Source organism: Coturnix japonica, chromosome 19 (genome assembly GCF_054131305.1).
Source record: "Coturnix japonica strain WE chromosome 19, WE-NBRP24, whole genome shotgun sequence".
Lineage (NCBI taxonomy): Eukaryota > Metazoa > Chordata > Aves > Galliformes > Phasianidae > Coturnix > Coturnix japonica.
Genome location: NC_140681.1, coordinates 5,695,260 through 5,720,024, shown reverse-complemented (window position 1 = coordinate 5,720,024; position 24,765 = coordinate 5,695,260). Strand labels below are relative to the sequence as shown.

Genomic DNA, 24,765 nt, shown 5'->3' with positions numbered 1-24,765 from the left:
CAGTGATGTAGTTGGACTTAATTTGCTGATGCCCTGTAGGTGTAAATTGTTATGAATTGGCAGAAATCACTTGAGATTTAAGGATGAAGTTATCTTTCCATTAGGAGCTTGGCTACCAAAACAAACTCTCCACTGAGCCTCCCCAAAGAGAATCCAGCTCCCACTGAATTTTCACATTTCATTTCTCACTCCAGGTAGAATTTTCCCTTGTGAAGTGATACTTCTAATTGAATATTTCCCTTCAAGTCCCCAGTGTGAACACTGCTTCTGGGTTAGCAATGTGAATTGCCTCTCTCCTGTTCATAAAGTTGAATCAAAACTTCAGTTAAGTCTATTATTGCTTTACTTTCCCCGGCAGCCCTCAATATCCTCTCACATCCCAGGACTGTAGGCAGTCACTGATATGCCAATGAGATTTACCTTCTGCCCGCCCAAACAGCCCTGCTGCCAATTGCTGACCCTTAGACCATGGGAGGATGAGGCCTTCGATGGGTATTAGAGGCTGACATTGGTCAGCACAAAGTCCTTGCAGATGCAGGGGGCACCTCACCTCAGAGTAGTCCAAGGCTCCCCAGTGTGAGCCTACATACTTGTATACCTCCAAAATATCACATTTGCCATCACTCTATGAAATGCTTTCCTACATACAGCTTTGGAAGACGATCCTTTTCCTTGTTGCACTTTCCATTTTCAAGTCAGACGCTCCTTCCTTGTAGAAAATGAGTGCCATAAAACCTGCAAAAGCACACTCAGCTGCACGTTGCAATCATTCATATCAGCCAGATATGCAAGTAAGGTACTTGAAAGAAAAGCTTGTTTATATCCATGCAGACTTTCATAGTTCTGACTGTGCTCCAGCACACCAGGGAAGCTGTATGAGAATTTGGTGTGTGTGCTGGCAGAAAACTGGTTACCAAAAGAGATTCCACATTCAGATAGATAGAAGCGGTCTGCGGCTCATCTGTCTTGCCAGGCACAGTTGCTGCATCTGGATTTGAATTGCTAAAATCAGCACAAATGTTATTGTTGAAAGCCACAGACCATGGTTATGTCAATGGTAGAGAAACCTCAGACAGTTTGGAGGTCTCCACTCTGCACCCAAAAGTTTTGATATCGCTCCAGCTTTACCCAAACAATTGAAATACCACTGGTCCAAAAAAGTTCAAGTAATAAGCTCTGGTGAACAAGTGGTTTCACAAGATTTTTGAAGTTTCTGGTTTCATTCTAGGGACAGAAGTGTTGCAAGAGCACCCTTTCGCTTGATATCTCCCTATCACATCCATTACCCACCTTTCTGAATATTATCTTGTCAGCCTGTGCTTTCTTGATGCCAATAAGTTTAGGTTCAATCTAATCCTACAGAAGCAATCTTTCTCAAAAAAACCCACAACCCTTCCAATCTAAATGAATGCGTCTTAAAAATCAAGAAGTGAAGCACCATCACTCTGTTCTCCTGGGGAGATGAAAGAACTTGCCTTGTTCCACAACTGGGATTTGTGACAGAGCCAGGGGCTGAAGCACATCTGGCTCTGCCAGCCAGTATTTAACCAATACAACTCTCCTCTTCCTCCTTCAGCCAGCAGAAAGCAGCAGCACAAATGCTGAGAGTCAGTTACAAGGAAAAAAAATATAATTGCCTGAGAAATTTGTAAACTTCAGAACAAATCCCATTTTAATTCCAAAGAAGGGTTTAAGGTCATTTCCATATCAGTAGGAATGGAGTTGACTAGCCCTGGCTCGGAATAGCAAACATCAGCAAAGTGCTGGCAATTAACCAATTTGCTAACAACTGCTCTGCTGTGAGGCTGGGGCAACCATGTGGGTTAAAAAAGAGGGTGGTTTGCTGTAAATTTTACCAAACATTTCAGTGTTCAGTCTGATAAATGGTTTCTGAAGGATTATTCTGAAGTGCCTGAGACTCCAAGGAGAAAAAACATTTCTCAGCCCAGATGCTGTGAGCCAAAGAATCCTACCTGCAACACCAGCTGTCAAATTGGAATGAGAAAGACTCCAATAGAGAAGTACAAAATCCTGCCTCACTGGGGTGGTCTTTGCAAGCACTGTATTTCGAATATTAAGACAGAACAGGAATGCTGCAATTTCTGGTTGGGGGAAAGAAGGAGATGAGTCTCAGATACTCATTTTTAAACACCGAATATGAGAATTACAAGGTCAGCATCTGCAGATCATTATCAAAACCAGTATTTAGGTCTTCAGCTCCCACATACAGAATGTGGGAACTGATGTGAGCCCAGCTGAGCACCCCTCGTACAACTGAGAAGCATCCAAAATGTCTGCATGAAAAAATAAAATAAAATTTAAAAAAAAATCGTGTGAGTTTTGGTGAATTTGGATCACAAAGAAATGTACTTTCTTATTTCAGTTCTAGATCTTGTCAGTTCTCACAGATGCAGGTTCCAGTATTGGCATATGACATTTATTTGTATATCCTCCTCTCAGCACTGTCCTTTACTTTCAGCAAGTCTCAAACCAATGAAACCTCTCAATAGAAGAAATTGAAATCTGTGGCCTTAAATCACAATTGTCTCTTACCTTTCCATGTGAAATCCTTACTCGGGCATAAATGCTCTTATTTCCAGCTTAAATCAACCTACTGGAAAAAAAAAAATAAAAATATATATATATATATATATATATATATATATATATATGTTTCATTAATATAAAACAAAATTAGAATATCAATATGGGTAACTCTATAGCTACAGAAGCAGAAGTTTAATTCCACAATTACAGATTAAAACAGAAACTTTATTCAGTAATAACATAAATCACACACCCACATCGCTCTGAGAGGATCACTAGACAGAGAAAACTGCAGGTTCTCCATTCAATAAAAAAAAGGAGAAAAAGAGGGAAAAAAAAGGATTTTCAAAGTTCTCCATAGAGAAAAAAAAAAAGCCTGTATGAAGATGTCCTGACTCCCTGATCTGGTTCTTTTTGTGGAGTCCCAGCTTAAATTCAACTGTTTGAATCAAGCTTGGCAGCTGACTGAGGATACTCCGGTTCATCATGTTTCTTTCCAGTTCACACACAGCCAAGAATACCCAGGAAAGGTCTCAGGACCATACATTTGATTTTTCCCTTCACATTAAAAACTCACAATCACTAATTCGGACTTAACACAACATAGATGCAGTTTGCTCTCTACTTCATTAATAGCTACGAAAAAAAATGTCTCCTTGCCTGATGGCTCTGTGTGCGTACATAAATATTAGGGTGTAATTATGAGGACTTATTCATGCTTCTTTGTATTCGCTATATACTTTAAGTTTGCTTTTATGGCCCATAAAAATGGAGCAATTCCAAAATTTTCCAAGCATGATGAGCGGTACCATAAATACGTGTAGGCCGCTGCCAATTACTACATGAATAACAATATCCTGAATGCCATATGCCTTCATTAAAAGGTGAGCTTGGGAATATTCTCAGTTTCTGCTTTCTCTGCATTTCTTGAGCAGACTCCAACCTCACGGTAGTCAGCAGCAGCAAGCAGTGGGGAGCTGCAGTTTTAATAACAAATTGCGACTAGTTGCTACTGGCTGCAAAGCAGCTCCCACTGAAGCACACAGCCCTCGAGGTTGCGGGAGAGTACACAAGTATTCAATTTATTAGATGGTCTTTCGAGTGAAATGCATCAAAGTCTATGCAGACCCTTTGCTGTGGGAGATATTACTCTCAGCTGAAACTAGGGATAGGGTTCTCTAATTTGCACAAACCTATCCATTTACAGCAGACAATATCGTCATTAAGGGCTGAGAAGAGGAGGAGGGGGAAGGAGGCAAAAAAAAAAATCACCACTGCACTTTAAAGAGAACATTACAGCCAGCTGTTTACAGGGGGTGAATTTGCTGTGAACACGCAGCCCTGAATTCAATGACAGCAATGCTCTCAAAGGCTTGAAATGCAGTTTTATGGCCTTAACTGCTAATCACATAGACTTAGTAATTTTGTCAATGCAAATTATTGTCATTTCTTATTTATGCAAGAAGAGATTATCCAAAGCGCCAAGGACAGCCAAGCACCCAATTCCTTTCAGAAGTCAGCATGCAAACTGGCTCCCTGGATCTGTCTGTACCAGCAATGCCCACACACATTTTGGTGCAACTAATGGGCTCGAGCTTTTTACTGAATTATCCTTATTTCTGGGGGATTTATTTTGATTTTCAGAATCTGAGTTCTAGACAAACGAATTCTCCGTTCAGTTCAACTAGGCATTCCAATGTATTTTGTTTGCATTAGCTACACTCTGCTGCATTAGTAATGTCCCATCATCTCATATTAGTAGTCTGCTTTGCTAATATAGGATAAGTCTTTCACGCAGTACAAAGTCTTCTTGTGTTGGCTGCTGCTTTCCTTTGTATTTCATTATATACAGAGGCACAGAGCTCTGTGGAGGAATTTCTTCAATACTTCATGTTAAATTTACCCAATGAAATAATCAGAAGACATCACTCTCACTTAAATTTAAACACAACTATAAATACTTCCTTTTCTTCCTCATAGCTTTGCAAACACAAAGAGATTGTTACAGTGACTTCATTTAACTGGGAGAAGTTCATTTGGCTGACATTTGGAAATGTAGGCATTTCAATTGCTACATCTTAAACAAAAAAATCCAAGACATGAAAAATGAAGGAATATTTACAAGACACCAAAAGGCTTTTTACTCCTCTTTCTCCCAACACCATTCCCAAACCTGTTCATTCCCAAACCACAGCAGTGAGAGGAAGACCCTTAAAAATAGTACTACCACTTTTGAGCATGTTTACAGAAAATCAAATCCAGCTTAAATCAACATGAAGACAGAGCTTCAAAATGTTTCTTCATGCTACTGCTAGTACAGGGTCTAAAGATACTTTTTTCATGTATACATCTCAGATTTTTCTATAAGGACTAGAATATAACTGAGCTCATTTTGTTCTTTACCCTCAGATCTCAGTACCAGTAGGACAACTCTGTGGCCCAAAAGGAAAAGCATCACTGGAAGCTCCAACATTTGAGGACAGTCTGCAGGGAAGCAGATGAGACCAAGATAACTCACTGAAACACCACTGAGTACTTTGCTAGAGGAGCCAAGCAAGAAAACAACTATCTACCTAAACAGTATGCAGCTATATTAATGTCCATCCATAGCTACCCTAAGGTCCTATGTACACTTATATTAGAACATGGAAGAACGTGAAAGGAAAACATGTATTTATATGAGATAAGTGAGAAAGGGGAATATAATATTAAATGGGGAACTGTGTCCAAGCTGTTACTCAAACATCAGCTTCAGGACGCTTCCCTTCATCCTTGACACATCCATACCATATGCTCCCTCTGGCCCATGCTGACACTACCATACAAGTACAATATCAAGGTTAGTATCTTACAGCTTAGACATTTGTCAAGTCTTACAGAGCCAAGCCTAACTCCAGACAATGAGTTCCTATCACAGAATGTTTTTTTTTATATATATAATATTGACATTTTAGTAAAATGACGAGAGGGAGGAAGACCAGACACATTCTTGGGTCAGATGCAGCAGAAAAGATTTCTCCCTAACTGGAGTGCAAAGCCAACCCAGATGGGTGCTGATTTCATCATTACAAGCTATTGAAGACACATAGCATTCAAAAAAGTAGTTGAGAGATGTTTCAGAATTTATTTGAACTAACCTTTGTATCTCTCCTGACTAGTTTCAGTGCCTCAGGTGATATGTAAAGTTGCTAATGATCATTACTATTTACTGCATGATAGTGCCTGAAATATAGTTGTGAATCAGCGCTCAACAGGATAACACAGGACAGATAGATGGCTCCTGTCCAAGAGGTGTCCAAAGCCACGAGGAATGTGAGAGTTAAACACTTTACTCAGAGCTCTCTCCAAAATCTGGCCTTTTGAAAAAGGAAAACTATTCTAAATGTGACCAGGTATGCACTAATAACAGGGAGAAATAGATTTTATTATCTACTATGTGTATTCTGAAAAGATTCTTAGGATATTCAGCCAGGGGATGTCTTGGCCAGACTAGAATTATGTTAAGATATTTAGAAGGAGTGATCTATCACCTCTCTAATGGAGCAGAACATTTAGGACATGAGTCTCTTCATATTAAACTCTGATCTGGCACAGAAGTGAGTGCTGGCCACGTCACACCAAGACCAAGAAAATTCTATTGGCATCCATCTTAGAAGAAAAAAGTTCAGTTTCAGTATATTGATTTTAAAGGAGCTATTATAATATGTTGCTTGTATTAATGCCAGACTAGACAAGCTTATTTGAAAATATGTCTTTTCTGAAAGTACAGTTTTATTCCTAAGATAGCTACCAGGGAATTAAATCCTAAACTGTTAGCTCTTTATTTACTTATTTATTACTATTTTTCCCTATTTCACTACCTGTTCTATAGAAGGATTTGGGAAAATTATATACCAGAGAAGAGAATCTGTTTTCTATAATTCATCCCTCAAATTTTTGGCTTTCCATTATCATACATGGCTTTGATTCTTCAATATCGACAGCTACTGCAGACTCCTTTCTTGTGTTCCCCCACTGGGAAACTCAATGATAATGGACTCCTATATGGATCTCAGTGTCCAGGTGAACATACCACAGAGAAGGGTTGGACAGAATGGATGCAATCTGCCCCTCACTGTTTTGTTTCTACATCTGGATCTTCACATAGAAAATGCTGACTGCTGAGCATATATCATTTACTAGTAATTCAGAATTAATTGTATCATTCATTTTTGTTCACCATCTAATAGGAAAGGATGAACTTTCTGAAGCATTTTAACAAGTCAGAGTAAAATTCATCAAAAAAATGAGTGCTTACCTCAAAATGTAGTTAGAGGACTAGACAGCTCTCTTATTCCCAAGTTAATGAGAAGGAAAACAGTAGGATTATTAATATTGAAGCTGACAGCATCAAAACCAAAATCTCCATTCACATCCAGAGAGCCAGATTTTACTGCCCAAAATATTGTGTTTTGACCTAACCAAGCTATGCAGTGCCAGCTGTGCAACAGCTCCTCAGATACTGATGTATGATGGACACTAAGATGTGAAGAATTCTGACAAAGTGATACTGGAATGGTTAAAGATGTCAGCTTAATATCACTGACCTTGTGAAGGAGACAGTGAGGCAAAAATGGGGCTATGCGTGGTGCATGCATACTAGAAAGCTTCTGGTTTGCATGGTGGTTCTGTTTGCTGATGTCAAAGAGACTTCAGTGTGATATAGCATTAATATTGTCTCACATGTCAGGTAATGCAAATACAGAAAATTACGAGTCGTGTGAGCATGTACTGAAGATGAGCTCTGTGACATCCATTATGTAGAAGCAAAATCATCTTACCTCATGAAAGACGGCAGCTTGAAGGCTAAATTTAATGAGTCTGATTCTGATCTTGTACCAGGCTAAACCAAAAGTGACTCTATTTCAGGTAATGGAAATGCACTGCTGTTAAGCAAAAAGGGAGTGAGTTTATTAATGCACGCAGCTACGCTTCTGTACAACCTGACAGCCTACTAAGGGCTGCTATTCATTACTGTCTGATTTCTGACAGTCATCATAATTGTTATTAGAAAACCTCCAGCAACACAAAGTTGAGTTAGAAATTAAAAATAAGCCACCGGTACCTTTAAATGTGCCACGAGCTCTGTTTCTGGCACTGGTATCTCGGAGCAGAGGCTTACAGTTCAGTGCAGACAGTTAGCAGGGCGCTGACAGCAACATGTTGGTACAAGACCGTACTTCTCTCCTTGGTTTTGTTTTAATTAAAGCTGCATTTATTTTTTAAAGCAGGTCATAAAGCTAACCTACTCTGACAACACAGAATTACATTATAAAATTGTTCCTTATAATAATTATAAATCTCTGCTAAAGCAAATTGAAATGAAATTAAAGTACCGCCATACGTTGCCTTTCTTCCTGATAGGAGACGAGGAATTCATCTGATCAGAATTATCACTGATTGCTCAGAGTTTGCAGTGAGGATGTACTCAGAAATGAAACCTCCAGCTTCCTGCTCCTCTGCTGTGTCAGAGCTTCGACTTCAGAGGGTGCCCTGTAAGCCCCAATATCTCACTTGGCCCTACCTACACCACATGGCACAACTACAATGGGGTTCAGCAGCACTCTTACACCAGCTAAGGACAGCACTCTCCAGGTAAATGCAGACCTTCTACACTCTCAGAGGGAATGAGAAATAAAACAATGGTGTCATCGCTTCATTTTAAGCAAGGCACTTAAAAAAATAAAGAACATATATGCATATACATTTCCAAAATGGCTGAGTGAAGCAGGAGGATTTCAGAAAGTCGGTTATCCGGGGTGACATTACTTATATGCCATGTATGGAAAATGTGGGGTGGAATTTCCCTGAAAACAGCCCTTCCCACAGGATTTCTGGCACTTTGGGTTCTACTCAGCTAGAAACCCTGAGAGGACAATCTCTCTCTTTGTGCTCGAGTCCTCCTTGGCTGGACTGGAAACCAGGGACCCGATCCTTAATTTATGTAAACAGGAAGAAATCTGTTGAAACAAATAGAGAGGAATTAAGAGAAATTCTCAGTCTAAAATGATAATAAAGAAAAAGATTACTAAATCCTTCAGGACGTCAAAAAAACACAGAGCAAATCCCTTCATAGGAGTGAGTGGGATGAGAAGGAGAAATTTCTTTTTCCTTTCCTGATGTCCTGCCCAAAACAACAGACATTTTTTGTTAGGAAGTTTGCAGTCAGGGTAACCCCCATGGCCAACTGCAATGAGGTACTTGCTATTTTGGCTCAGCCTGCATGGCTCTGACACAGGAACCAGAATCAGCCTCTGACTTCAGAATTTACTGAGTCAAGAACTGCAGGATGAGAGAACACAGAGGGCTATGATAGGTGCACAGATGAGAATCACACGTTATATGGAATGTCAAAGGATGTCAGTGCTTGAAAAGTGTAGAGATTATTTCAGTATGGTCATTCAAACAGTGGACCGAGCAGTCAAAGGACATAGAATGTGTTAAACATGGAGGTTAACTTCAGCATACTTCAAGTGAAATGGTCCTGTTATTTGGGAATGTAATCAGTGAAAAACTGAGCATTCCAGCTGCTCCAAACAAATGAGCTGTAGAAGCTCAATGGTGGGGATGGCAGAGCAGAGTGAGAGGGATCTGGTGGGATCATGCAGAGATCCACTGTGAGATACCCAGTCAGAGCTTCCATTCCTTGCCAAGGTAAAGAGAAAGGGGATGTCCTACATAACAGCACAGCAGCGCATTAAAGGATGGCTTTCCAGGGTTGCTTCTGTGTCTCCCTCCACTCTGACACCTAAAGCATTTTCTAGTTGAAACACCTGGAGTTGGTGCTTGCAACTCAAAGTATTACTTGTTAGAGGAATGTAATTTACTTTTGCTGAATCTCTGGAGGGAAACTCCATCAAGCTGGTGTTATTTTAGTTTCCAGAAGGAAACCCCAGCAAACTAAACACAGAGCAAACTGTGCTGCTGGCAGAAGCTAGCAGAGACGTTATGGGAACTTTCACTAATTGCTGCATTGCTTGGCAGGCTGAACTGGTTACCAGTTTGTTTCTAGTTGCAATGGAATCCAAATTCCCAGTTTGGATCTCTCTGAATAAAGCCTAGCATGGTTTGGATGCTGCATCTCCTTTCATCTCTGCAGATGTTGAGATCAGCTGCAATCTTGCATCTAACTGCTCTGAACTCTTTGTGTGTGCAGGTGGGACTGACATACACCTTCATGCATGAAGGCATTTCCTAATCAGGACCTTCAGCTTAAATAACTACTTGCTTTCCCTAATGCTTTGGCACAATTAAACTCTATCGCCCTCCAAAGCATCCAGCAAGGCTGGCTATTCACCCAGGTTCCTCAGGCAGATTTTTCAGGAGGAAGTGGAGGCATGGATGGGGATGGGCGAGAAGGAAAACTGTTGTTCGTATCAGATATGGGATGATGCTTTCAACTGATTTGCAAATGCTCTGAGATAACACGACTGAGACAGAGGGGGAAACTGAAAAAAGATGCAGATACATCAAAAAAATCACTTCAGGTTATGGAGTAACTGTTGCTACTTAGATTACACTTTTCCAAATGTCTGATTTCTCCACAAGTGGCATCGTGGGTAAACAGGGAGATGGTAAGTAAAAATCAGCCCTAAAGAGCTACAGGTATGTGAATAGTGAGGAGCTGTGGCTGATCTCTAGGAGCCCTATCAGCTGTGAGGGAACACAGCAGCTTAAGCTTCTCATTCTAGAGTGATTCCACTCTGTGGCAATGTTCCTGTGGCATAGCCCATGAGCATCTAAATGGCCAGAACAAGAAGCAGAAGTCTTTCAAGCTATTCCTAACACTGAACAAGTCATTTCAATTCCCTCTTCTGCTGCTCTTTGCCTGTCATGCCATTCTTACAGCCAAAATCATCTTTCTTTCAAGATCTCTAAACCTTTTGGGGCAACAACAGTGCCTACGTGCTTGTCCATACAAGTGCTAGAACAGCAGGTCCCAGTCTTGGTTACAGCCTGCCAGTGCTATTACAGAATACCTGGTAATAATGGGAAAAAAGGATGAAGTCATTCTGAGTTCTCATCCCATTTACTTACCACCCATGAAAGTTTCTATATTAAAAGCATTCACATCTCTGAGAGGAGAACAGGTTTGCCAGATCCCTCTGGACCCAAACTTGGAGAATGCTATTTTCTCCCTCACCTCTGTTTGCCTTGATAAAGCAGGTTCCAGCTAAATCTACAGGAGTGTCTTTCAGGAGGCAAGGGTTAAAAAGAGCTATTGTTCAGAGATCGACCTCTTTCCATGTCCTTATCATTGACAATAGCAAGTATGAGCTCTGTGTCCCACATAGCTGCTGGTGATCTAGATATGTCCTCTCTTTTTCCTTGCAGAAGCTTGAAACACTGTTGATAAGTTACAGGAATCTGGATAACAGATACAGAAGCATGGGTTCCATTCAACACTCCCATACTAAACTGAAGGAGTCACTAAGCAGAGGAAGTTTGGAATGGAAGCCAACAGCTGGGAATGGATGCCAAGATGAAGTCCTCAAAGAGTACCTTGAAGGGCAGCTCCCGTGAGATCCAGGGACTGGGTGTAAACTGCTCTGACTTCCCAGGACCGAGTGTTTTACAGATGTAGAGGTCTGGCCAGAGAATATAGCCATGTTACACTGGTAGCTTAAGCATTAATTTTTGGCAGGAGTGCAAGTACAAGCAGCCTTCACTTCAGGCCTACATGGTTCCTTGACCAGTGTTGGTATGATCCTTCACAATACTCAAAGCCATCCTCTAGGAACTGCTGCCCACACAGCCCAGCCAGCTTGTGGTCCCAATACCTCACATTATCTAGAATATGAACAGCAGCATCAATCACTCATCTGTCTCTTCTTTCTCTCCTTTCCACCCAGCCTAAATAAGCACACCCTGGACTTCTCCCTCATACTCTCCACTAAACTTCAGGCCAAAACAACAGGAAAAAAAAGCCCCCCCCAAAGGATGCACTTGCCTCAACACCCAGCCCCATCCACACTCATTCAGAATATTTCACCCATATCAATTAAATGTTCTGCAATCAAGCTGCATGCACATCACACCGATAAATAAACTGAGGGCCTGAGCAGTGATGCTGCAAGATCATAGAGCGAGCTAGCGGTGGAAACAAGAACACAACTCGGGAGTCAGCTGCTAACCACATAAGCTATTCCTGCTGCTGGCCTGGAAAGTAGAAATAATGGTTTGGAGTCCTTCAGTTTTCATTATTAGCTTTTTGGATGAGTTTCGCCTAAGGGGAATGAGTTATTCTCCTCTGTTGCATCAGTATGTTTCACTTCAGCTGAATTATGTGTCACTTTATGGTAGGGCTGTCTTCGTTGTGTTTTTTTTTCTCCTCAGCTGCGCTTAGGGAGATCTTTGTGAACATCTTGTCTGACAAATTCTGCACCACCCACATAACCGCTTTCAGGCAAACTTAGCAGAGTCAGAGACTGAGCTGAGCCCGCTTATCTCTGGCGGATCTTGTTGCTAATTGCAAACTCCAAGGCCCAGTGGCCGGAGCAGAGCGTGGCACTCAGATTTAAGTACATGGTGCCGTGCTTTGTTGTTTTGTCCTTGTGGCTTTGGGCAAGTCACAGAATTTGATTGATAGCGTGTTCATTTATGGGCTCATTTGTTTCGAATGAAAGTTTCAGCCAATGAAAAAGCTACTTGGAGCCATACTTCTATGTTTTTTTGGTAGGGAGAAGAGATTATATGAAAAATAGCATCTTATCCCACATGGAAACATAATTTTTTTTTTCCTCCTTTTTCTGTTTTAGTTTCCTGAAATCAAACATGGAAAAATAAATCATCCTTAAATTAAAACTCAAAGAAAATCCAGAAAAGAAATTTCTGCTTCAGCAACCACTTCTTTCTTTTGGATAAATCTTTGCTGGAAGTTTTCAAGCAATAGCAAAGGGGCAGAGAAAGGCCTGGTTTATAGCCTGCCTTGTCTTGATCCAGCTGCTTCGGTCTTGAATGCCAACAAATACTGGTGACTTTCAAAAATCCGTAGGTTGTTTTGGATGATATTTAGTTAAGCAATACGTCTCATGAACAAAATAGTCTTGATTACATTATCTAGCAGAATAAAAACAGATGGCAATGAAGTAAGTATTTATCTTCCTGGTGAATTTTAATACACATGGAAGCGAGGGCACAAAAAGACTGTTCTAAACTTGGCATAATAGGGTCACTGGGGGCTACGAAAGCTTTTTCCAACCAACTCTACTCATGCACCTAATCTTGACCTGAAGGCAATGTTAATGCTATAACCTTTTTCTGCTTGAGCTGAAACATCTTATTTCCACTTCCTCTTCCCAGCCTTCTCCTCAGTAGGAATTGCTCTGCACCAGCACAGCTGTACACCATCTAGTGACCCAGCACAGCAGCACAGCTAAGTACACATCTGTGTCAGCGCAACAAGATCGGGCAGATGAGAGCAATCCAGGGCAGAACAGAAAATTAAGAGAACGGCTTACTGGAGTCAATAATCTAAGCACTGCCAAATGCTGAGAGGTTCACTGGTGCTTACAGCAGTTGGGAGAATATCAATGTACTTCTGATGAAAAGCTTGCCCATCCCCATGCTGGGTGTTCAATGCTTTCTGTGGTTATGGCCACAGCAGCTTCTGAGCTGGTAGCAGGCTCCTGTCATACCCCTTTACCTCCCGTTCAAAGATCAATGCCTGCTGCTCACGTTTGTGCCCCTTGTGGTTAAACAGAACAGCAGATCACTCCCCAAAGCAATTGCCTGCAGTGCAGGATAAGTGCAGTCAATGCAGAGAAGCTGCTCTTGGGGGCAAAGAAGACAATCCAGCAGGACAAAACTGAGCTCTGAACCTTTCATAACGCAGTGCATTTATCAGCCTGGGTGGATGCTGAATTTCATTATCCCTTCAAATTGCTGCATATTTGTTCAAAGGAGTTTTCTCTTGTTGGTAGGGCCACCCGACAAGAACCAGCACGTTCCTGTCTGACAATGACGTTAACTGCCTTTGGAACAGCAGAAACAGCCGCACCAGCCAAGCAGTGCAGTCTGCCAGCCTTCAAGATACATGCACTGGAGTATTCCTTCAGACACCTGCCAACCATGATCCATCCCCTCCTGCCTCCCCTCCAGGTGAAACTCTGATTCAGCACCTTAAACAAAACCACAAAACCTGCTTGGCGGTCTGGGAGCTCACTCGTCTCCCTCTTCCCTCTACCACAAGTCTCTACATGCAGCCGTGCTGCTGCCCAGGGGCTGGAGCATAGGAGCAGGGTGCATTTGCTAACAGCTTGACACTGAGAAATTGATGGGGAGGGAGAGCAATGCAGCTGATGCTCCCCCAGCCTGGCAAAGATGTTCAGACTTGCGCTTGCAAAAGCATCCTGGGCTTTGTCACCCAGACAGACCTGTACTGGGGAGAAGTTTGATGTTTTGCAAAAGTCTAGAGCTTTGCTCCCAACCATTTATATGTATTTTCTTCACACACACCCTCCCCCTCCCATATAATATACTTGTGCTTTCCTCTTGCTAAGTGGCTTAAAGTGACAGTGCAGTAACAATACAGTAGAAGGATAATTCCAAGGGCAGCTATTGCTTCAAGCAGAAACACCAGAGCCTTCCCAGCCCCAGACCTGCCCTGGCCCCCAGAACAGGATCTCATCAGATGGGAGGAAGGCTGAGAAACAACTATCTGCTTGACCAGAGTTGGCTGGGGTTCCTCCTCAGTCTGATACAACCTTTGCTGACATTGCCGTACATGCCTGACTCATCCCAGTCATCACTGCAACCCCTTCTTTTCTGAGGGTTTTTTGTGTGTTTTTTTTAAGCGTTTGATGAGTTTCTCATAGTTCTGTCAGGTTTATTTGCACTCTGAAGCCTGTTAGACTTCTTTGTGTGCTTTCACCAATCTCCTGCAGCACAGAGCCCAAGCTGAGAACTGGCATAACCTCTGCCCATGTAATTCAGCGAGCCTCTTTCTCCTCTTCTTCACTGATAAGTTCTTTTATTTCCTATTGTAACTCATTTTTTTTTTGTCATGTTCTCTGTAGACACAATCAAATAGATCCACAGGAACTATCAGAAGCAGCCTTTTCAATGTAAAGTGTTTAACATTTTTCTGTTCCCTTAACAAAAGTACAGGTGTATGAACTTCTGACTAAGTGAGAAGGGCAAACGTATTAGCTACAGATATCAAAAGAAAGGCAGAAAGAATTGCCATCCTACCTAATAAACCAAGAAATTCTGGGAAATGTCATACAGAAAGTGGACAAGATGAATAACTCTTTCCTCACTGCTGTCTATCTAAAGGAGCCCAAACACGCCAGGAAAAAAAAGCATTAGCCCACAAAACTGTTTAGGCTGGTTTAGGTTAATTTCTCTCCCAACCTGAGTGGCTGCAGTGGTTGAAAACCAACATCCCAGCACCCCTGAATTTGAACTTGGATCTGAACTTCACCATTGTAGCCTCTCCCCCTCATCATTATGTCAAATCTAAAGATATGAATTTTACACTAGATTAATCATTAAATAAACACATTCCAGTTAACATACAGCCTTCCCCGAATGGAAACCCTGGCTATGGCCTATAGTGCTTCTGCTTTAAACTCTCTTTGTGCACAGTCTCCATCTCCACATGGAATCTCTCCTGAACCATTTTGCCTGGGATCTACTGTCTGCATAGCAGTCTTCTCATTCATGTTCTGTGGGGTGTTTTCTTTGTGATAATAGAGACCTGAAACATTCCCTATAAACAAAACACAAAGTAACTTCAGAAACCTCTGGTGCTCTTGAACTTAAAGCTGAACCCAGAATCCTTGTTCTGGGCAAGGACATGAGTTTAAAAACAAACAAGTAACACACTCCAGAGCTCAGCTAGATCTTTCCCTTGTGAGACCATCCATCGTGTCCAAGCTACAAGCAGTTTGGAGCATTGCTGAGCTGTTTTCTTCTCCCAGATGGTGAGGCACGTTCTTCTCATTCACTGAATTTGTTTTTATTTAACAGTTGTCACCAAGTAAATATGACATGAAGCAGGAGGGAGGACAGGACCACATTTTTGCCTGATTTGTCTCTCCATTGCTGTGGCTATAGTGGATAGCTACCATGAACAGCCCATTCTTCTGCCCATGCTGCTGCTTCTCTGATCTGTGCTGCTCATCCTGGCATCTGCCTACTTGAAAACAAACTATTGATAAGGAAATATCTCTTGCGTGGAGTAGCTTAGGATAGGTTATATAAAAACACATTTCAGTGCCTTTGGATTCATCATTCTCTTTCACATCCTTCCTCCAGTCTCTCCTCTCCTGTTTTACCTTGTTTCTACATGCCTAAGCCTTGCTTTAAGTAACAGTTCTCTGATTCTTTGCTTCTTCTCATACCCAGCTAATTATTTTCAATTCATTGATTTTCCACATGGAGATAAATGGGTTATTCAGCTCACAAAGCCTGTATACACACAGTCGTGAGCTAACCATAGGTATGGGAAGGGGGGGGTTATATGTATTTGTGTGGTTGATCACCTTCCTGATGATCTTGTGTAACAAGCTAAAAGAGTTTCTTCTCTTCTTGCTCACTGCAGAAATCCATCCAGCTTCAGACTTATGCCAATGAGTAATTGCATTTCACAGGGAGTAAGAAGTAACAAATAAAGGCCTGATAAGTTTGCAATAAGGAAATTGCTAACATATGTCTTTCTTATGTCTTTAATTACAGCAGCTAGTGGGGTTTGGATGCAAAAGGGCCAAGCATAATGGCAAAGCACCATCACTCAGCTGCAGGTGATGCGGGGTCAGCACCAGCCCTTGGGTCTCACTCCTGTACCACAGCCTGCACTAACACATAGGGTGGATGCAAACAAACCACCTTTCATGTGGTTCCTCCTGCCAAAAATCACTTCCTAAGTCCAGTGCACAACATAGCATCAATGTCACAGCCAGGACAGGAATGAGAAGTGTCAGATTCACTACTGATGGAAAGCTGTCACGTAAACACAACCTCTGGGTAGGAAAGATTAACTCTGATCTCACTAGCTTATCTGACAACTGAGATCCCATGGAACTATGATAACATAGGGCTATAGATTTCAGGCTAATATGCCTGGTCATCTGAGGAGCGAGTCACGTTAAACTTTTTCATGCTTTAAAACCTCCTCTATTAGCAGTTTCCACACCCCTCTTTTATCAATAAAGTGTGAATATAACCAAGCTTAGACAGAAATACAGATATCACCAAGGGACTTAGGGAGAATAAGGGAGAAACAAGAATAAATGGCTAAGATGTGAAATTAGAAGAAAAAAAAATAAACAGAAACTTTGGCAAAGTAGTTACTGTTTAGCAAGTCTGCACTGAGTAATTCTTGCCTTCCTTCATAATGGTAGCCTAAATTCTCTGCCTCATTGAGATCCATTGGTGTGCTTGACTTACTGGAACGTGACCCGCAGATTTATAGTTTATAGCTAAATGCTGCAGGTTTCACTAATTTCAAGTTATGTTCAGAACACCAAAAGTCAACCTACATGCTGATATACGGATTAATATATTCAACTTCGGTAGAAATCCAGACCCTGCAGTGAATCTCTCCTTGAAGTTCTAACATTGACTCTTGTCCTTACCCTAACCACACTGAAGAAGAAAAAAAAAAAAAAAAAAAAAAAAGAACTTCTAGGCCTTGCCTCCTTGCTAAAGCTGGATGGATTCAGTTGGGTTCCTGGCATAAAACTCCCCCAGATCTACAATAGCTTCATCAATGGTCAATGCTTGAAGAAGCCTACGCTGTCGCAAATGGAGTGAGTTAAAACAAATGCACCTCAATTAGCATTACTGGTAATATTTGACTCAGATTTAGAAGTAACACCGAAGGTACAGTTTTACCATCAACATTTAGGAATGAGGACATCAGGCACATGGAATTTAGGACAAAACAGGTAGTTGGGTTGCATAATGCTATAACGTGATGCAAAGTACAACGATAACAGTGGAATCCCAGGCTACAGCAGACAAGAATAAGCCTAAATGCAGCAGCTATAGACACAGAAACAAAGGAAGAAAAACTGCTTACCTTTAGAAGGCCTTCAGAAGGCAAGGATCTCCAGCAAGATACCCTCACCTACACTGCCAACCCTTAAATGAGGTCTGGGAAGGGGTGAATCCTGGCTCCAGCCCTTCCAGTCACTAAGGTGTATTGCATACAGCTGAGCTCTCCTGGGTTGGCCTTGCCTTCCCACCAGGTGCTCAATCACTGCTTCAGGCTATGACTCAGCATTTCTGCTATGGGGTGACATGGGGAGACATTGCTGAAGAGCAAAACAGAATTAGGCCTAGGCAGGAGAATTTCTTTTAAAACTAATTTGAGAAGTAGGTGGTGTGAAGGCCAAAACATGTCCAGATATTACTCATTTTCCCCCAGTGTTAACCCCCAACACAAATTAACGTCAGTCATGTTCCTCTTCCCTCTCTCAGACACACGTTATTCGTCAAGCCATGTTGCCTTAACACTTCCTAACAGCCCAGAATAAATGGAGCCTGACCAAGGAAAAAGAGAGCAACATGGCAACTTCTGGAAGGAGCAAGTTTGTACTTTGCTGACCGCAGCCTCTTGTTAGGCCATCACAGCACATGTGCGTCCTTCTCCTGTTCTGGCTTTTGTTGAAAATGGCTCAAGGTACAAAAAACTGAAACTTCCTGTTGGGCGAGGAGCAGATCAGTGTGGGTAAGGTAGCGTGGGCAGGAAGGCATGCGAGCATCTGGTTTGAATAGCTGTGTGCATGCAGTATCAGCCAACTTTCTGTAGGTTTCATGGTTGTTGGCTTTTTTTATCCCGGAGCTTTGGAGGACCCACCCTCCTTCTGCCTCCCAGGAAGGCCACAGGAAAGCTTGCTGGAAGGGGGTCTGCCTCCTCTCCTAGAGGAGCTGCAGAGGTTTGAAATGACTCTGCAAGGCCACGGTGTGCTCTGAAAGGTCGAGTGTGTCCTGTGAGATTTGGGAGACAGCAGGGCCTGGTGCCATGATGTGCTTCCGATGGGAAAGCAACGTGTGAGGAGCCAGGCGACCGCGCGGCCTGCAGGATACACATTCCTAAACGTCACTTAGCCATACAACCTGCGAGGGCGGAAAAGTGGGCAGATGGAGAAATAATATTTTCATTGAAAATTCCCTACCTCTAAGATATTTCCTGTCAGGTTCCCTTCCAAGGAGGACCAAGGAGAGGGAGGAGGGGGCTGAGGTAGGATGTGTGGCAGTGGGTACGAGTTTGTGATTCCTCAGATCTCACCATTTTGAGAGCATTTAACTCAATCCCCTTTCCTTTTCCCCCTCCCTAGAAAAGGATCATGCTAAGCATTATTGGAGCCAGAGGCAGTTTGGGAAGTGAAATAAACACCTGACTGTTAAATGCTAAAGGTTTACTCAACCAAAAATAAAAATAGTTCTGGTTTCCTCCACCAAGCTCTAGAATTACATTCATCAGCGCACATGAGCTGGAGGTTTGTGCAGGGGGAGCCTTGAAAGGTTGAAACTCCTCAGAGGGAAAGTTCGGAGGCAATGAGACAGGCCTCCCTCAGCCTTGTGAGACATCTTCTACACCGAGAAAATGCTGCAGCTGTTTTCCTGGTGCAAGCTAAAAATAAACTCCCTCCTCCTTTCCTTGCTGCTCGTATCAGTTTCGTGGGTGCCATCACAAAACCAAGATGTACAGAGCGATGTACCAGACACTCAAGGTCCCCTCTGTGCTGTCTGAGGGGCATAAGATTGCTGTGCCAGCAGGAAACGTCAAAGAGTTTTATGCCAAAGTCATGGCAGCCTTGGGGATTCAGGAGCCTTAAGCGGTAAATGATAATTGAGTCTCAGAGCTGGGCAACATTAAGGAGTGGCCCCAGTATGATCAGAAATCGTGATGAGAACACCGTTATACCATGAATCCTTGCTGGAACCCTTTTTTTTTCCTGCAGCTCTGCCATCAAGCTGAAGACATCATATTGCTAGAGCTGATTTGTACCTCTGTGCACCTCTGCAAAACCATCCTGCTTACCTCCAAAATGCAAAGTGGAAAACTGTATTAAGAAAGGTGTTTGACACACTTGCAGTATTTTGTCAGGTCATCCACAGTTGGACTAGGAAATACCATTTAACACGTGTGAGATAGAGAAGATTCCTTCTCTGTATGGTGACTGCTTGCTGATTCCCAAAGCATGCTGACTTGTAAAGTAGCCCAGAAAGGATATATGTGAACAAAACCAGACTTCAATAGCAATTGCAGCATCTTGTGTAGATATTTTTCTTCAGGTAGCAAAACAGATTAACCAGTCTGGAGGAAAGGAGACTCATTTTGCACATTTTCAGGTCAGGGAGGGAAACAAGGTGACTAATGGGATTTCAAACTTGCATCCCTATTCAAGACAAGTAACACACGAATGGCTTCATAAAAATGTTCACATCATTCCCTTCCTCAACTGAAATGAAGCAAACCCATGGGATCCAGAATTACTCAGGACTCCCAGATAGATAAGCTGGAATCTGTATGGTAAGGACAAAACTCCCCACCATGTGTCTGCTCCCAGGAAATGGGAAGCCTGAAGGGAGAGAAACAGCCAGTCTGAGCCAAGGTAACAACAAAGCTGGATTAGCATGGAGCTGCTCTTGCTGAAAAGAAATTTGCTGTAGTTAACCAGAAAGTTTTAGGGTAAGAAATTACAGAACAATTTGGGCAAAGAGAAATAAAAGCCACCTGTTTAAAGTTACCCTTTAACCTATTCACTCTGCCTTCCCTCTTGCTTTCTCTGTCTTTCAAATTCTCCCAGTATCTCTGTTTTCCATAGAAGCAAATCTTCCCCAGGGAAAGTCAATTCTGAAGGCAATTTTCCAAAAACCATTTGGCAGAATTGGCCAGTACTTCAACTGCAAACATGAAAAGGCATTTATTCCACTAACTCAAATGTAGTTTGGAAGAGACATTACTGAACTTGTTTTAGGAATATACTTTGACTGCATCAGTTTTATTGCTTCTTGTATAAATGTCAAACTCAATTTGCCTCAAAGCAGAAACAAACTCAAAGTACACGGTAATGTATATATTACATACAAAAACAGAGGGGAAAAAAAGTGTTATCTCCATAGTAAAGTCAAGCCCATTGCATGTTAATTGTGCTCATCGTACGCACTGAATATTTCAGTAGTGGGAAGAAAAAGGGTATGTGAGCCTGCTATTGTGGACTGTATTGTTAAGGTGGATAAAGGATACAAAATCCTGAAAATCTAATATTTCTTAAACTGTGATTGCCTAATTTTATAATCTTTTCTTGTTTTTTCTTTTCTCTTTTCATTCCTTAGAAGAGTTGTTCCTCTGTTGTGTAAAGAACACGGTAACCCCATCCTGCTTGTTTCTCTGTTATGTAAAGAACTTAGTAACCCCATCCTTTGTGCACCATCAGCAGGCTTTAACCTCGCACTGTTAGCACATCAGCCCACTATTTTGAGACCCAGGGCACTAGAAGCAAAGCATATATTTTTTTTGTCTTTTCTTGGAAAGAGGAGGGGTAGAGAAAATCAAGTCTTATAAATTCCTGTTTCAATCAGTACTTATTGCCAAATTTTCTAGCAAGAAGCGAATTGGCTATTTCAAAATGCTTTATCTCAGCAAAACCAGAGTTGGAATTTCTTGGGGGCTAAAGGAAGAAAGCACATCTTTAATCCAAAGGTTATCTCCCTCCTGAATTTCAGATTTGCTGCAGACTATGCGGGAGATAGAGCTTCCAGGGGAAAAAAAAAAAATAATAAAATAAAATAAAATAAAAGCGCAATTTCTAATAATAAATAAAAAGCATTAAGCAACCTAAATAATCCTATTTCTGCTATTTTACTGTACAATATAATTTGCAGAAATTTTAAGTATTCGGACAGCATAGATATTAAGTATTGCCATTCCTAAGTTATTACTGTGAACACATTAGATTTTGCCATGATTTCATTTGCATTTTAAGGTCTGATCCTGCAAAACCTTAACTTCCCTCATGTGAGCAACTGCAATGGCATCAGCAGTGCTTCTTATCTACATAAAGTTAATGTCTTGCACAATTATTTGCAGGATCAGGACATACATAAGACTGAAAATGCAATTACTTGGTGAGTTAAAAGAAGAAAATGCTCTTTGGAATAGTAGGTGAGATTCTCCACTGGAGTAAATGATATAGGACCCATTGAATTCAATGGAGCTATCCTGATTCACGCCCGCTGATATGGCCCATTAATTTTAGTGTATGAAAATGAATCTCTGCTCTAAAAATACCAATTAGTAATAAGCTTCGAGAAAGAGGAAAAAATCAATTTAAATTCATTTGGTGTAATGCACATTTTCTGTTGCTATTTTAGTTAAATTATTATTATGCATAATAATGTTAGGCCAGTAGGTGCTGTCACTTTAGGGACGTGCAGCTGTGATGGGTAGCATAAAAGTTAGTGATAGGGAAATTTCAGAGAAGTCCATCCATATCATACAATTATTGCCATTATGGTTTGGATTAGGGCAATATATTCCTTTCCTCCTCCTTCCCAAGATCTCATCCCCATAGTGCTGAGCACATAGAGATTACTCCAGCTCAGAACAATTTACAGTCTAAGTAGCAAAAAGAGAAGCAAAAAGGAAGAGGGGAAACTGAGGCGAAGACTGCTGCCAGAAAAAAGTGAGCTACGGCCAATCTCACGCCTCTTGACTCACAGCCAAGTGCATTATTCAGCACATCAGGTGGATCCTCAGGAGGTGTGTGTGCAAAAGGGAGCCAGTTTTGGCATTTAAACTGCCCAGAGACAAGCAGGCAAGAGAGATCCTGTGTGAACACTCAGCTCTGCAGGCACTGAAGTATCAAGTAGTGCATGGGGCATATCTGCATGCTCATTTTGCTTCTATTCAGTGCTCATCCCACGTGCATTTGTGCAAGGAAGATCATGCTCCTGTGATGGAAAATCTCTGTGTGTTGCCATTCAGCACTGGTATTTCATGAGTGATAACAGCCTTCTGGGATAAGTGGCATTTGAAAAAGATTCAAAGCTGGTTTCCTCATATTCCAAGCAATCCTGAGATAGCAATGATTCGTAGTCATAGTCAGATTACTCACTCTTACTCATTCTGCAAGAGAAAAAAAAAATAGGAAAAAAAGTAACTTGGGTTCAGACAGTCTACAATCAAAGGGTGGAACTCACGTCCACAGGACACTGCAGGGGCCAAAAGTACAAGCTGGTTCAGAAAGCAGCTTCAATTCCAGAAGAAGAAGGCAGCAAGGACTATTAATTCCCGTCACTAGCTGCAGATGAAGCAGAGAGGGCACGCTGAGGAGAGCAGCACCCATGGACTGCCTTGTCCTTACCATCCAACCTCAGCTGTGTGAGTGAACCCTGGGCATGTCACACCTTTGGTTCAGTGAAGTATGGCAGAGCTAAGCACGCAGCCTGGAGTTCACCCCAGTCCCTGTGGGTGAGGCATTCAAGCCCCACCACAGCCATTTAGGAGATTTCGATCTGTAGATGCTGTATTAGTGAGGTGGGCCGTTTGTTGTTATTGCTGTTGTTTATAACATTATATTGTTTGGTTTTGTTTTGCTTAAGAAGAAAAAAGAAACCAGTCATATGGTATACTAACTCAGATGGCTTATGGAGCTTTTTCATGGACTGCATTGGAAACCCACTGCTCGCTGCCTCTAAGTGCTCTAACTTCAAATAGTTACACACATTTAACACCCCTCGGGATAGTGCTAAAGCTGTCTTACACCAACCAAGAGTTCAGGGTCCAGAACGCAGCAAGCTGCGTGGTGTGACCTGGGGCTGCTCAGACCAGCGATATGGAAGGTTGCTATTTCCATCTCACCTTCAGCAGCAGCGTACAGAGGGAAGCCATCCTCAGGACATGAACTCCTTTCCTACCCACTGCCCCTCTGTTAGCAGTTTCACCTTGCTCTGCAGTTATAAAGCAGTATCTCAATGGCAGAGAAAGGGGAAAAAAACAAACCAACACTACCCAGTGTTTCTTCCTCTGAGAAACCTATTGACAGGCAGATCCTGTGGATTCCTCCCAGTACAGCTATCTTTGAACTGAGGACTTCTTAGTGAAGTTGGGGAGTTTCCTGGGGTTTTACTGTTTTTTTCCTAAATTGATTGTGGAATTTTTAAACAAGGTTGGTGCCTCTGATCTTTTTCTCAGTAGCTGCAAAATCTGTTTCTTCCCCCACAACTTGCTCTACAGAAACAAGGTACTGGAAAAATTAAAGGGGAAAGGACAGCAGCACCATTTGCAGAGCCAACCTCGGCTGAAACAAGGGCTATTCCTAATGCTTTGTGAGCAATCAGGTATCCCAAACAGCTTTCATCAGATTTGGGGCTTGTAAAATATTTCTGGATTAAGCACAACTGTGAAAGCTTCCTCTATATTTTGATTTGAATATTGGACACTCCTGAAGCTCATTAATCCCCACTGTTTGCTTCAAGTCCCTACTGTGAAATTGAGATTAATTATTTCTTGTGTGCAGTCTTTATCTAAGCTCTGAAAAATGGAGGGTTGTTTGTAGCTTTCTGCTTTTATTCAGTAGGTTTTCCGTGCGTTGTTCTGTACCTTTTTGTTACAAGGATGCTACCCTCACCTGTCACAAGGCAGTTTGATTTCAGTGAACACGGTGACTTCATCCCATACCTGGACCTGCATTTCAGTCTGTACCCATAGCTGCACGTGGAGAGGTTACATTGCTGTGAACATGAACCCTTCCCTGGGCTGGGCATCACAGGTGAGCGTGGCCATAAGAATGAGAGAAGCCTGTAGGGATGGAACAACACTGGGCTGAACCCTCAACCAGAGGCACAATGAGACATTTGTGGAGTGATAAAAGGTGGTAAAGACATCCATGAAAGCACGTGTTTTAATTTAGGGGTATTCTCTACTTTGCATTCGGCTGGAACAAACCCAAAAATGCAAGTACAGTATGAAATGTGAGCACAACATGTGGTTGATGCCCCATCCCTGGAGACTGTCAAGATGAGGCTGAAACAAGCCCTGAGCAACCTGATGTAGCTGTGGATGTCCCAGTTCAATGCAGTGGAGCTGAACTAGGTGACCTCCAGAGGTCCCTTCCAACTCTAAGGATTCCATGATTCTATGAAGAGTTTGGAAACCTTCAGCTTTCTTAATAACTTCTAAGTGCTGAATGTCTATGAAAATGTTCTCTACCAAGATTTCTA

At 42.0% G+C, this 24,765-nt stretch overlaps 1 long non-coding RNA gene across 2 annotated transcripts in view; it reads right to left on the bottom strand.

The window, feature by feature from the left end:
* Positions 1-24,765, bottom strand: part of LOC107322900 (uncharacterized) — a 58,078-nt gene that overhangs the window by 3,231 nt on the left and 30,082 nt on the right. For both annotated transcript variants that reach the window (XR_014935941.1, XR_014935942.1), the window contains one exon: positions 2,554-2,614. This is a non-coding gene — a long non-coding RNA (uncharacterized LOC107322900). The remainder of the gene's footprint in view (positions 1-2,553; positions 2,615-24,765) is intronic.